Here is a 12,161-nt window from a genome sequence, read left to right as displayed (position 1 = left end):
GTTAAATTGAGGAAAATTATTTCGTAATCTTCAAGACAGATTCGTCGCTATTCCGTTAAAAAATGGTAAATATAAGTTCGGTTGTATTTCCAAAAACTCACCTTGTTTTATATTTTGTTGTTTTGTTTGTTTTAGAGGCGCCAGGCAGGCATCTCTATAAAAGGGCTCAGTCCATTGGTCTGTTACGCTTGCGTTCGAAATGACATTTTGTCGGTTCGTTTTTCTTTTTTTTTTTTTTTTTTTTCTTCTGTCATACATAATTTTGGAAATAGCATTTTCGTCGGTTTGTCACGCTTCAGGTTTAAATAGCACTTTTAGATCTTTTTATTTTTTTTTATTACTTTTTTACTTTTATTCAACCAAGACATATATATTTTTTTGTTGTTTTTTTCACGTTCTTTTCCTCTTTCGTGGTACCGGTTCGAGACTGCCTGCCTACTACCACTTATTTTTAAAATTTTTTTCATTTTTATTATTATTTTATTTATTTTTTTTTTTTGCGTAATACACACCTCCAAACACCCGGGCAACGCCAGGTACTCAGACTAGTATAACAATAAATACGAAATCTGCACTAACCAACATATCATATTTAAGCGTAAGCGTATTTTACAATCGGGCAATGCCGGGCGGCCTGCTAGTATATATATATATATATATATATATATATATATATATATATATATGGTAAAACTGGTAATTAGTAAAATCCTGAAGAGAGTGCTCAATACTATTGCAGAGCAAATATGTGTTTTATCTTTTTATTAGCGTTTTATCTGTTTGGTTACATATATTTCGGATGTTGGACCATGCTTATGATCCAACATCCGAAACATCATTTCTGTAAGGTCTGACGAGGCTGTTGGATCGTAAACATGGTCCAACATCCGAAACATCATTTTTGTAAGGTCTGACGAGGCTGTTGGATCGTAAACATGGTCCAACACCCGAAACATATGTAACCAAACAGATAAAACGGTAATAAAAAAATAAAACCTATATATATATATATATATATATATATATATATATATATATACGTTTATGGGAAAATACAACTGTGACTTGGCGCGATACATACAGCAACCAGCCTTCCCAAATGGTCACCCATCTAGTACTGGCCAGGCTCATCATTGCTTAGCTTCGGTGATCTGATTAGAACCGGGGTGTCAACGTGATTGTGCCATATATATATATATATATATATATATATATATATATATATATATATATATACTAGCTGTATATACCCGACGTTGCTAGGTTGAAACAGTGGCGAGCGACGGGTTTAGCAACATACTATTTAAGATACACCGAATATCCTAATTTCTTGCGATTTTCCTGAAATTGGACCACATTGGATTTATGTAAGCATAAAACATCTATTTTCATCTATGAAAATTAAACGGGAAATAACTCATAACTTAAAGAGGAAATAACACTAAACTTTAATAAAATTACTTTCGTTTTTAAAAGATAACTGCTGTCGACTAATAATAATTGAAAATAAATTAAATCAAAATAAATGAAATACATCAACTTTAAATAATATTTCTAAATACAAAAATTAAAACGATTTTATTACAACAAACAATAACATCGAACTAATTATTAGAATAGATTTTCTTTAATATAATATGCAAATAAGGTTATTACCTGAATACACATTTCCTTTGAATACAAAGTATATATGGAAATCAGTCTGGGATGAAAGTGTGTCACCGTTCGTTTACAGTATGAAAATGAATTTGTGAAAGTGTGTCGTGTGTGTATATTAATCAAATTATGAACAACCCAAACATACAAGAATACGACTTGATTATACTAGATGCATACATATATATATATATATATATATATATATATATATATATATACTAGCACGGTGACCCGACGTTGCCCGGGATTAAATGATGATCAATGAATGTTTCACATTCCCATATTTTTTATTGTCATGATATTAGTGAAATCGACAATTTTTCAATCAAATCGATTGATTACCTGACCTTATTGGGGGGGGGGAGCTATCGTGGTGCACCTGGAAGTTTCACATGCCTCTCGTAGTGACTTAGTCCACAACGTAGTGAAGTCTACATTGCACTGTAGAGAACTTACTTGATTTTATAAAATTATTTTGTATATATAATGGCTTGAATCAAAGTTTAAAATGCAAAAGTCAAGTATCGCATTTCAATTGTGCTCTAAGCAGAAACATTCATTTCGAACGCGCCCCTAAGAACTTACTGCTGATTTTATATGTCGGACCATTCTGCTTGTGATAAAGCTTCTCAAATGCACTTGTGATGTTAGGTTGTGTAAAGGTGTTAACTTTTGTCAAAATCAAACTTGTTCCTTCTTTCATCGGATTATTTCGATTATCGATACTTATCAAAGACATTCCGATACAAAACCTATCTAAGAACACTACAAGGCACATAAAGTACCTTTGTGTGAAATTTCATAATAATTGGCACTGCCGTTTTAGAGTCCATAGGGAACGAACTCACACAAAATTCCTTTTATATAATAGTATATATTTTTAAAATATTTATGTGTGTATACACATACGCACATATATATATATATACACACACACACATATACGCTCACACATTAATTAACTTTAAAACGGCAGAGCTTTATAAATATACAAGTTGGATACGCAGACATATTCATATTAAAATTTAAATATGTCTGCGTATCCAACTTGTATATTTATGAAGCTCTGCCTTGTATTGAGCACTTTTAAAGTTATTTTATCGATGCATCTGAACTTATACTAGCTGTACTTAGGCGGCCATGCAATGAATATTAATTGTCCGAACTGAAATTTGAATTCGTTAAATAGATTCCATTTTATTCATTTATTTTTATTTATTTATACGATGTAAACTCTAAATCGATATAAACACTCGGAAGTGACACAAGCGTTGATATATAGTCCGATAAGTATCGGCATATGTAGGTCTTTGAATTCTTCTTTGGACCAAAATAGTCACAGATAGCTATTTTGAAAGTGCAAATATATTTCATTCAATAAAACATGTTTTGTTTTTTTCTTGTCTTTGAAGAACCCCATTCAATATAAATAATCATGAAATATATTCATTGTGGAAGGTCTATGTATTTCAGTTCAAGAAGAGAAAAAAAAAGGGGGAAAGAAGAAAAACCAAATATATTCTCCAAGATAAAGAATAAACTCTTAAAATCATTTACATATAAATACTTTCCTTTTTTCGTTAATTCATAGATTTGATTTTTATTTAGCAAAAGCTTATTTCGGAATCATCAGAAACGTTTGAATAGTTCGATTTTCTTGTTCGGATTTTGCTTTTATTAACGATGAAAAAAAAAAATACTTTTAGACTTGGTGCTTATGTTTTGAAAACAAAAAAAATTATGTAGAAAGGGAAACATACCAAAATAATTATGTATATTCAATAGAAACCTGTGTAGCACCCGAAACGCCAAGGATGTTAACTTGCTTGTCACCATGCACAGTGTATATGAATATTTTCATGAGATGGGGGCGGCGGAGAATTTGAGGAGAAAAAAAAGAAGGAAAAGAAAATAGATAGCACAATACATTCTAACTTAGTGAACTCCCTTTACATTGTCATTCTTATAAAATACTAGCAGGAAGACCAGACGTTGCCCTGGATTGAATGGGAGTAAACCACACTTGCAATACTTTTATTGTCATCACAATCAGTGAAATCGGCAATTTTGCAATGAAATCGATTGTCTACTCTAGCATGGGACCCATCACAGTGCATCGGAGGAATCTTCACATGCCTCCTCGTAGTGACTTAGTCCACAATATGTTGTAGTCTACATTGCACTGTAGAGAACCTACTGTTGATTTTATTAAATTATTTTTCATATAAAATAGCTTAAATTAAAGTTTAAAATGCAAAAGTCAAGTATCATGGTTCAGTTGTGCTCTAAACAGAAAAATTCATATCGGACGTGTCCCCGTGATATCAAATAATCTACTGTTGATTTTATACGCAGGGTCCTTCTGCTTGTGCGGTGATAAAACTCCTCAAATGCATTTGTGATGTTAGATTACATAAAGGTGTTAACTTTGATCAAAATTGAACCGTTTCTTCTTCAATCGTTCCCCCCCCTTATTGATACTTATCGAACGCATTCCGACACAAAACCTATCTAAGAATACTTTCAAACACATAAAATACATTTGTGGGAATTTTTTTTTTTAAAGATCGGACTAGCCATTTCAGAGAGCCTAGGGAACGAACTTACACATAAAACGCATTTTGTATGTAAAAGGAGATAGAGATTATCAATCCAATATGAAAATCACGAAATATAATATGAATATACTGCTGCCAGTTGTTACTGGGATATGCAATGTAAGAATATGTAATGTAAGAATATGCAATGTAAGTATATGCAATGTAAGTATATGCAATGTAAGCATATGTAATGTAAGTATATGTAATGTAAGTATATACAATGTAAGTATATGTAATGTAAGAATATGCAATGTAAGTATATGTAATGTAAGTATATGCAGTGAAAGTATATGCAATGTAAGAATATGTAATGTAAGAATATGCAATGTAAGTATATGTAATGTAAGTATATGCAGTGTAAGAATATGTAATGTAAGTATATGCAGTGTAAGAATATGCAATGTAAGAATATGCAATGTAAGTATATGCAATGTAAGTATATGCAATGTAAGTATATGCAATGTAAGAATATGTAATGTAAGTATATGCAATGTAAGTATATGTAATGTAAGTATATGTAATGTAAGAACATGCAATGTAAGTATATGTAATGTAAGAACATGCAATGTAAGTATATGTAATGTAAGTATATGTAATGTAAGAACATGCAATGTAAGAACATGCAATGTAAGTATATGTAATGTAAGTATATGTAATGTAAGTATATGTAATGTAAGTATATGTAATGTAAGTATATGCAATGTAAGCATATGTAATATAAGAACATGCAATGTAAGTATATGCAGTGTAAGTATATGCAGTGTAAGTATATGCAGTGTAAGTATATGCAGTGTAAGAATATGCAATGTAAGAATATGCAATGTAAGAATATGCAATGTAAGAATATGCAATGTAAGTATATGCAATGTAAGTATATGCAATGTAAGTATATGCAATGTAAGTATATGTAATGTAAGTATATGTAATGTAAGTATATGTAATGTAAGAATATGTAATGTAAGTATATGCAATGTAAGTATATGCAATGTAAGAATATGCAATGTAAGAATATGCAATGTAAGAATATGCAATGTAAGAATATGCAATGTAAGTATATGCAATGTAAGTATATGTAATGTAAGAACATGTAATGTAAGTACATGTAATGTAAGTATATGTAATGTAAGTATATGCAATGTAAGTATATGCAATGTAAGAACATGCAATGTAAGAACATGTAATGTAAGTATATGCAGTGTAAGTATATGTAATGTAAGTATATGTAATGTAAGTATATGTAATGTAAGTATATGTAATGTAAGTATATGTAATGTAAGTATATGCAATGTAAGTATATGCAATTTAAGTATATGCAATGTAAGTATATGTAATGTAAGAACATGCAATGTAAGTATATGCAGTGTAAGTATATGCAGTGTAAATATATGTAATGTAATTATATGTAGTGTAAGTATATGTAGTGTAAGTATATGTAATCCATTGTAAGTATATATGCAATGTAAGAATATGTAATGTAAGTATATGTAATGTAATGTAAGTATATATATAATGTAAGAATATTTAATGTAAGTGTATGTAAGTACCGAATTTACTAATGAACAGCAAATCGTCAACATTTCTTGCAGACGTATGCTACAAAAGGTGGAGGTAATACCTAGAAGGATGTCATAACAACAAAACAAATACCGCCCACCCTCCTAAAAATGAGGAAGTAATACCTGGCATGGTCTCATGACAACACAATAAATACTACATTACCACATCTCTAAGGGCGGGTTAATATGTAGGAGGATTGTCTCATAACAGCATAACAGATACTACACCAACTCCCTAGAATCGGCTTCAAAAGATAGTGTAATACAAACGTAAGTAATAGTATAGTTTCAGGCAAAGATATACCAAATTTCCAGTAATAATAGATATAAAGCGGTCATAAATGATCTTGTAATATTCTAAGGAAAGCAAAAAAAAAAAAAAAAAAAAAAAAAAAACTCATCTAATACTAAATTAAGTAAAATCTTGTATATATTGAAAATTTACAAATTATTATAAATTAGAATATTAAAATTTGAAATATAATAAAATTAAAATCGATATGTGCTTCAGTTTCTCTGTCTTTAAAAACATTTATTACCTTAAAAAAGAACTTTCGATCTGACATATCCTTATCAAGCGGATTTCTTTTTCTTAGAGATATATAAAAAAAATCTCTGGGTAGTAGTCCGTTGGCATGTTAAATTGCCCGTTTGTAAATCTCTTCAAGTACAAACACGTAGCTCACACGACAATCCAAAAAATATAAGATGGCCCCATTTTTTTTTCTTTTGAAATATCGTTTTGAATTTGAATATTACAATTTAAATTTAAGAAAACCAAAAACTGGCATTGTTTTCTTTTTTTAGGAGTACACATTTATTATCTTAAAGCTATGAAGGAAGCTTTCGACGCAACCGGGTCTTTGTCTAACTTTCTATCTTCAAGTTAATAAATATTTATTAAAAAAAAAAAAAATCAAAAAAATCTCATATCATTATTGTCTAAAATTTTTTATTTTAATATTTGTAACGATATTTAAAAAAAAAAAAAAAAAATGTGCCGTCTTCTTTCTCATAGTATAGAAAATTAATTTTAAGATACGCAATCGACAATTTTAATTCTCAAAATTTGACCATTTAATCTGAGTTTAGCGATAAAACTTAAATCTAACCATGGCAGACCAAACCGAAGTCTGGGCTTGACAAATCAAAAGTAAAAAAAAATTGGAGATGTAGGATAACAAAAAAAAAAAAATTTTCAAACAGAATCTACATAGAACTTTCAAGAATTGGCTGACATTTTGAAAACACTGAAATTTCTCAAACAATTCCAAAAGGCATAAAAGCAAGACGCTTAATTAGAGAGGAAATTTATTTAAGGCCATTTTTATTTCTTAAATGAGTATATTCCAAGGAATCAAGTAAGAAACACTTCTTTTTTCTATTCACCACCCCCACTCTAACACAAAAAAATAAATAAATTCAACTCTCATCCAAAACAATTTATATTTAAATATATAATTTTCCGTCTTTCTTTTCTTTAAAATCAAATTACAAGTTATCGGTTTCCTGCTTTAAATAAAACAAAGATCTAAATATTTCATAAGAGTCTCTTTATTTAAAAAAAAAATATATACAAACATATATTTCATTGAATTTTTAAACAAAAAGTTTTTAAAGAATTCTTCACGCTCTTTTTTTTTTCTTTTTAAAGAAATTATTCAAATGAACTTACCAGACATATCCCACCGCCACTCGTCAGCAAATGTCATTTTTAACAATATAATTTGATGACGAAATATAAAATTATAGGATAGATTAAATTTTTCGAATCGTTATTTATTACAAGATCTACGTGTTATCACAAGCTACGAAAAAAAACAAACAAAAAAAAACAAAAAAACAAAGAAGCCTACAAACAAAAATAGCAAATAATAAAATGAAATTGAGGTAAATATAAGATATCTCACCCCATTAGAAATATTTAAAAAAAAAAAAAAAAAAGAAAGATGGCCGACATCATTATATCGTAATAAATAGAACAAGTCAAGAACATGACATGATTATCTAGATAAAAATTAATACCCAAGAAAAAGCTTACAGATTGTTAACAAACTGGATTAAAAAAAAGCTAAATTTTCTTTTTAAAATCTCAGAAAATTTTATCGTATTTTATTTATTATCTATTTATATCTGACATCTTTTCTTGTTTTTTTTTTTTAAGAATTTTTAATTCCTTTCAATGGTGTATTTATTTTAAACAAAGCCTGATTTAAAAAGAAGGCGGAGGAGGAGAAAATATATATATATATATATATATATATATAAAATATTCCCTTAAAAGAAGGAGGAATTTTTTTTTTTTTTTAATAAATCCCATATCTATTAATTTATTTTTATTTCGGACTATTATTCTCATCTTCATTAGTTGTTGTTTTCACGACGTTTCGGCCAACTATTCCTCTGGCCTTCGTCAGGTGGTAACCGCGATGGATAAGAACTTTGAATCTCCAAACTGCATTCTCAGCAACCACTGCCATCCGTAGTTGTTGTCGTCTCACCACGTTTTTGGCCAAGTAAACATCTGGCCAGCTTTTGGGTAGGATTGAAACCGCTATCTTCAGACAATGCTCATCTGGAACCGTAGAGATTCAACGTCTCTATCCACTGTGCCACGGGCTCCGAAGGGCGATCAAGGTTGGATTCTTTGATCTTATAAATCCATCTGATCTTCCATAGTCGGGTCAGTACCGATTGGTAAATATATTATTCCTTGGAATTCATTTTTTAGATGAGCATTATATATATTAATTTATTTTTATTTCAGACTATTGTTCTCATCTTTATTAATTATTTTTACTAATAAAGATGAAAACAACAACTAATAAAGATGAGAATAATAGTCCGAAATAAAAATAAATTAATATATATAATGCTCATCTCAAAAATGAATTCCATTAATGAATAATATAAATCCCATATCTTCGGTCTAAATTTTCTTTAAAAAAAATCTTGTGAAATTATGGACAGTTTTGTGGTGGTAAAATTAACAAGATTAATTTATTAAAGTAGGATTTCAGGACAAATAAGTGGATGGTCCTTAATCCGCGGAGTTTCGAAGAAATACTTTCCTTCTCATCAGAAGGTAGGATTTAGCAAAATGCAGAATCGGATTTTGCATACAAAAGAATTTGATGAAACTGCAAGTAAGTCACAAAAAGTGAAGCAGAGGGAATATGGTGAAGAAAAAGGTGATTTCACGTGAATGGATAGTCTGGTGAAAGGTAAAGTATCCAATGACGGTAAAATCCAAAAATTTAAATCCAAGAAAGTTAGTTAAATTTCCATTCGCACAAGTAAAATCCAAGGAAATCGCGTAATTGGAAGATGGTCCAAAATAATCCAAAAGGCCAAATCTGTGGAATAATTCACAAATAGGTACAAGGAAAAGAGGAAAGAATTCCAATAATATTATTAAAAGAAAAATAAGATATGCGTTAAACACGGCTGCCGAGACAAAGTGTATTGAAGAAAAATTTTATTTATATAAATATAAATATATATATATATATATATATATATATTTATATATATAATGACTGCAACGTCTTGTCAGACGAGTGCCACTCCCTCAGATTCTTAAAGTCCACGAGCCCCAAAATGACCTTTTTTTAGTCCTACCGATGAATTCACACGCTCAAGCAGGCATGACACTGAACACGGTCATTGAGATCAATTATTACATGCTTCCAGCATTTCAAGCCTCCATACGTCACAACTTTTCCATCGCCACAGGACCATTTTTATAGACAAATGCCTGAGGGAGTATCTATACATAGATGATGTTACAGAGTCTTAGCTTTGTACGACAGCTAAGTCTCTCTCTCTCAGTTTAAAATGTTGAGATCAAGCAAGAGCAAGATAGCCAGCAACAAATTAAACTGCAGGCCAGCTTAATTCGGTTACTGGTCTCCAGCTTTACGGTTTTTTAAATCAGAGATTTGCTTCTCCTAGAAAGGTTGCCTTCACCACGGCTTACGAGAGCCCTCTACACCCTAACACACACATACATACAAACACACACGGTGCTAGTTAGTCGTTGACCCCGAAAAAGGGTTCATTCGCCATTTGGCAGGTCTTGTTTTTAATCCTTCAGGGAGACTAGCCACCCTCCTCACCAAACAAGTCTGGTGGGGGGAACCAGTTTAGTCGCCGGTGACCCGACCATGAGGCTGGTAGTACTGGGTTACATGGTACCAGTAGCATATGACAAGACCTGACTCTATATATATATATATATATATATCTATATATATATGAATACACACTTATACATACACTAGCAGAGCTACCCGATCCTAATGCCATAAATATATAGATTACATAAAATAAAAGCAAACCTGAACAATTGTCATGACAAAGTGACACAGAAAATTTCTCATACTTTTTTTTTTTTTACAAGAGTCTTTCTTATCAAGGCCAAATACAATTCGAAAATGAACATAAGGGTTACTGAGTGTAAGGTGGCCACTGAGACAACAACTTAGTGATCGTTAGTGGTGAAAATTGGGGAGAATTTAATAATGTAAGGATACAAAACATTTAAAACTTGTTCACATTGGACTTGAAGATAACTGTGTTGTATCCAGCTGGAAAGCATGCCAGTGGAGCTGTGTTCTATAGGTGGGCAGTTCTAGGAAATAAGCTTTGTTCATGGAATCTGCATTCAGATCTAGGTAAAGATAGAGTGTAGGGGAAATTGTTGGTAGTGATTGTAGGTAGACAAGTACTTTTTGTGAACCAAGCTGAAATCTCTGACAAGATTTGAGACACAGGACATCAAAAGACAATTTTCAAACAGCATCTACATGAAGCGTTCAAGAATTTTAAATATGACCGTAAAAAAATGTCAATTTGCTTTGGTGATTGTCACTGTGAGGATCATCATTTTTAGAGACCGTGCTAACAAATCCAGCCACTGAGAAAATTGACAAGACTATTAACTAAATAAGCCAGAACAGATTTGGTCAGTGTTCTTTATTTTCCCCTTTCTATCTCCTGCTTTTTCCTCCTCCTCCTCCTCCTCCTCCTCCTCCTCCTCCTCCTTTCTTTCTTTTTATAACCAAATATTGAAGTAGTCGATGAATCTTGAAAAATTCTTATTAAATTTGTTCCCAGTGTTATGGGTAACGGTAGGCAGACTTCTTAGTGTGAGAGTAAAAGCTCTGTCACCTGCCTTTATTCATGACTAATTTAAAGTAGGATATCGATCAGGATTAAATATTAAAATATCTCGAAAATACAATTTGTATATTTTATTAAAACGACACGAGCCAATACGCGCTTTATATGACTGAGCAAACAGATTTAATTACGCACCTGTTATTAAGAAAGTTATAAGGTCAGTGAAAAGGGGGAAACATGTACATGAGAGATGTTTCAATCCATCAAACAAAAAAAAAACGATTTAGTTTCTGTTTTCAGTAGGCTTTCATGTATTTCCACACATATTGATTGTTTATCATTGATAGAATATATATATATATATATATATATATATATATATATATATATATGATTTATGTTTCAAGGTTTCTATCTGACTTATTTATTCTCAAGAAATATGAATTTAGAACAGATAACAATGATAGCAATTGTAATTAATATTGGGACGATAAATCGAAACCAGTACCGGAAATCTGAAAAGCCAGAACTTTTAGGAATATCGGAATCGGTATCTAAAAAACTTGTACCTATTTTCCGATGCCAAAAACAATTCTTTTGTCTTTTTTTTTTTTTTTTGTTATTTGATTTTGTTTAAACAAAATCTTCCACTTCTGGTAATAAATGATAAAATAATAAATAATTATTGATTTTAAATTATCAGTCAAACTAATATCTATTTCCATGGGTGTATTTTTTACGTTTGAGAAAATATCTGCACCTCTAACGTGTGTTTTGACGTTAACGAGGGAAAATAACTCTATAATTAAATATTTAGAGATTTATAAAGAATCGGAATCGGAAATTGTATCGGAATCGTTCCATCACTAATTATGTTCTTGACAAATTTTATTTTGCCATATCAATAATGACAAATCTATTATATAAATCTCAGTCGTCTGTTTGTATGCCCGCTAAACACTTGTCGTCGGCATCGAAGCGGCATTAACGTGGTACCATCAGAAAGAGCAATCTCTCGGTTTTATATAATACAAAAAAAAAAAGAAAGAAAAAAGTCAATTATTTCATGTAGAAATGTCGTTTTGTTTGAAGGAGGAGGGGTCAAGTAAAACTCTTGGTTTCGATGCTGTTTGTAAATCGCGCATGCGCGAACGGTCGTTTCGTTGTTTCATTTTAAAAAGAAATTTACAACGTCTGCGCCGTCGTAGTCCGGTCGATAACG

The 12,161-nt window shown here is 30.8% G+C and overlaps 1 protein-coding gene across 2 annotated transcripts in view; it reads right to left on the bottom strand.

The window, feature by feature from the left end:
• LOC145252799 (protein fuzzy homolog) overlaps positions 1-12,161 on the bottom strand; it is a 590,751-nt gene that overhangs the window by 311,506 nt on the left and 267,084 nt on the right. The window lies entirely within an intron of this gene.

This window comes from Euprymna scolopes, chromosome 29 (genome assembly GCF_053919585.1).
Source record: "Euprymna scolopes isolate OS-2025 chromosome 29, ASM5391958v1, whole genome shotgun sequence".
In the NCBI taxonomy this organism is placed as follows: domain Eukaryota; kingdom Metazoa; phylum Mollusca; class Cephalopoda; order Sepiida; family Sepiolidae; genus Euprymna; species Euprymna scolopes.
This window is presented reverse-complemented; position numbering and strand designations above follow the sequence as displayed.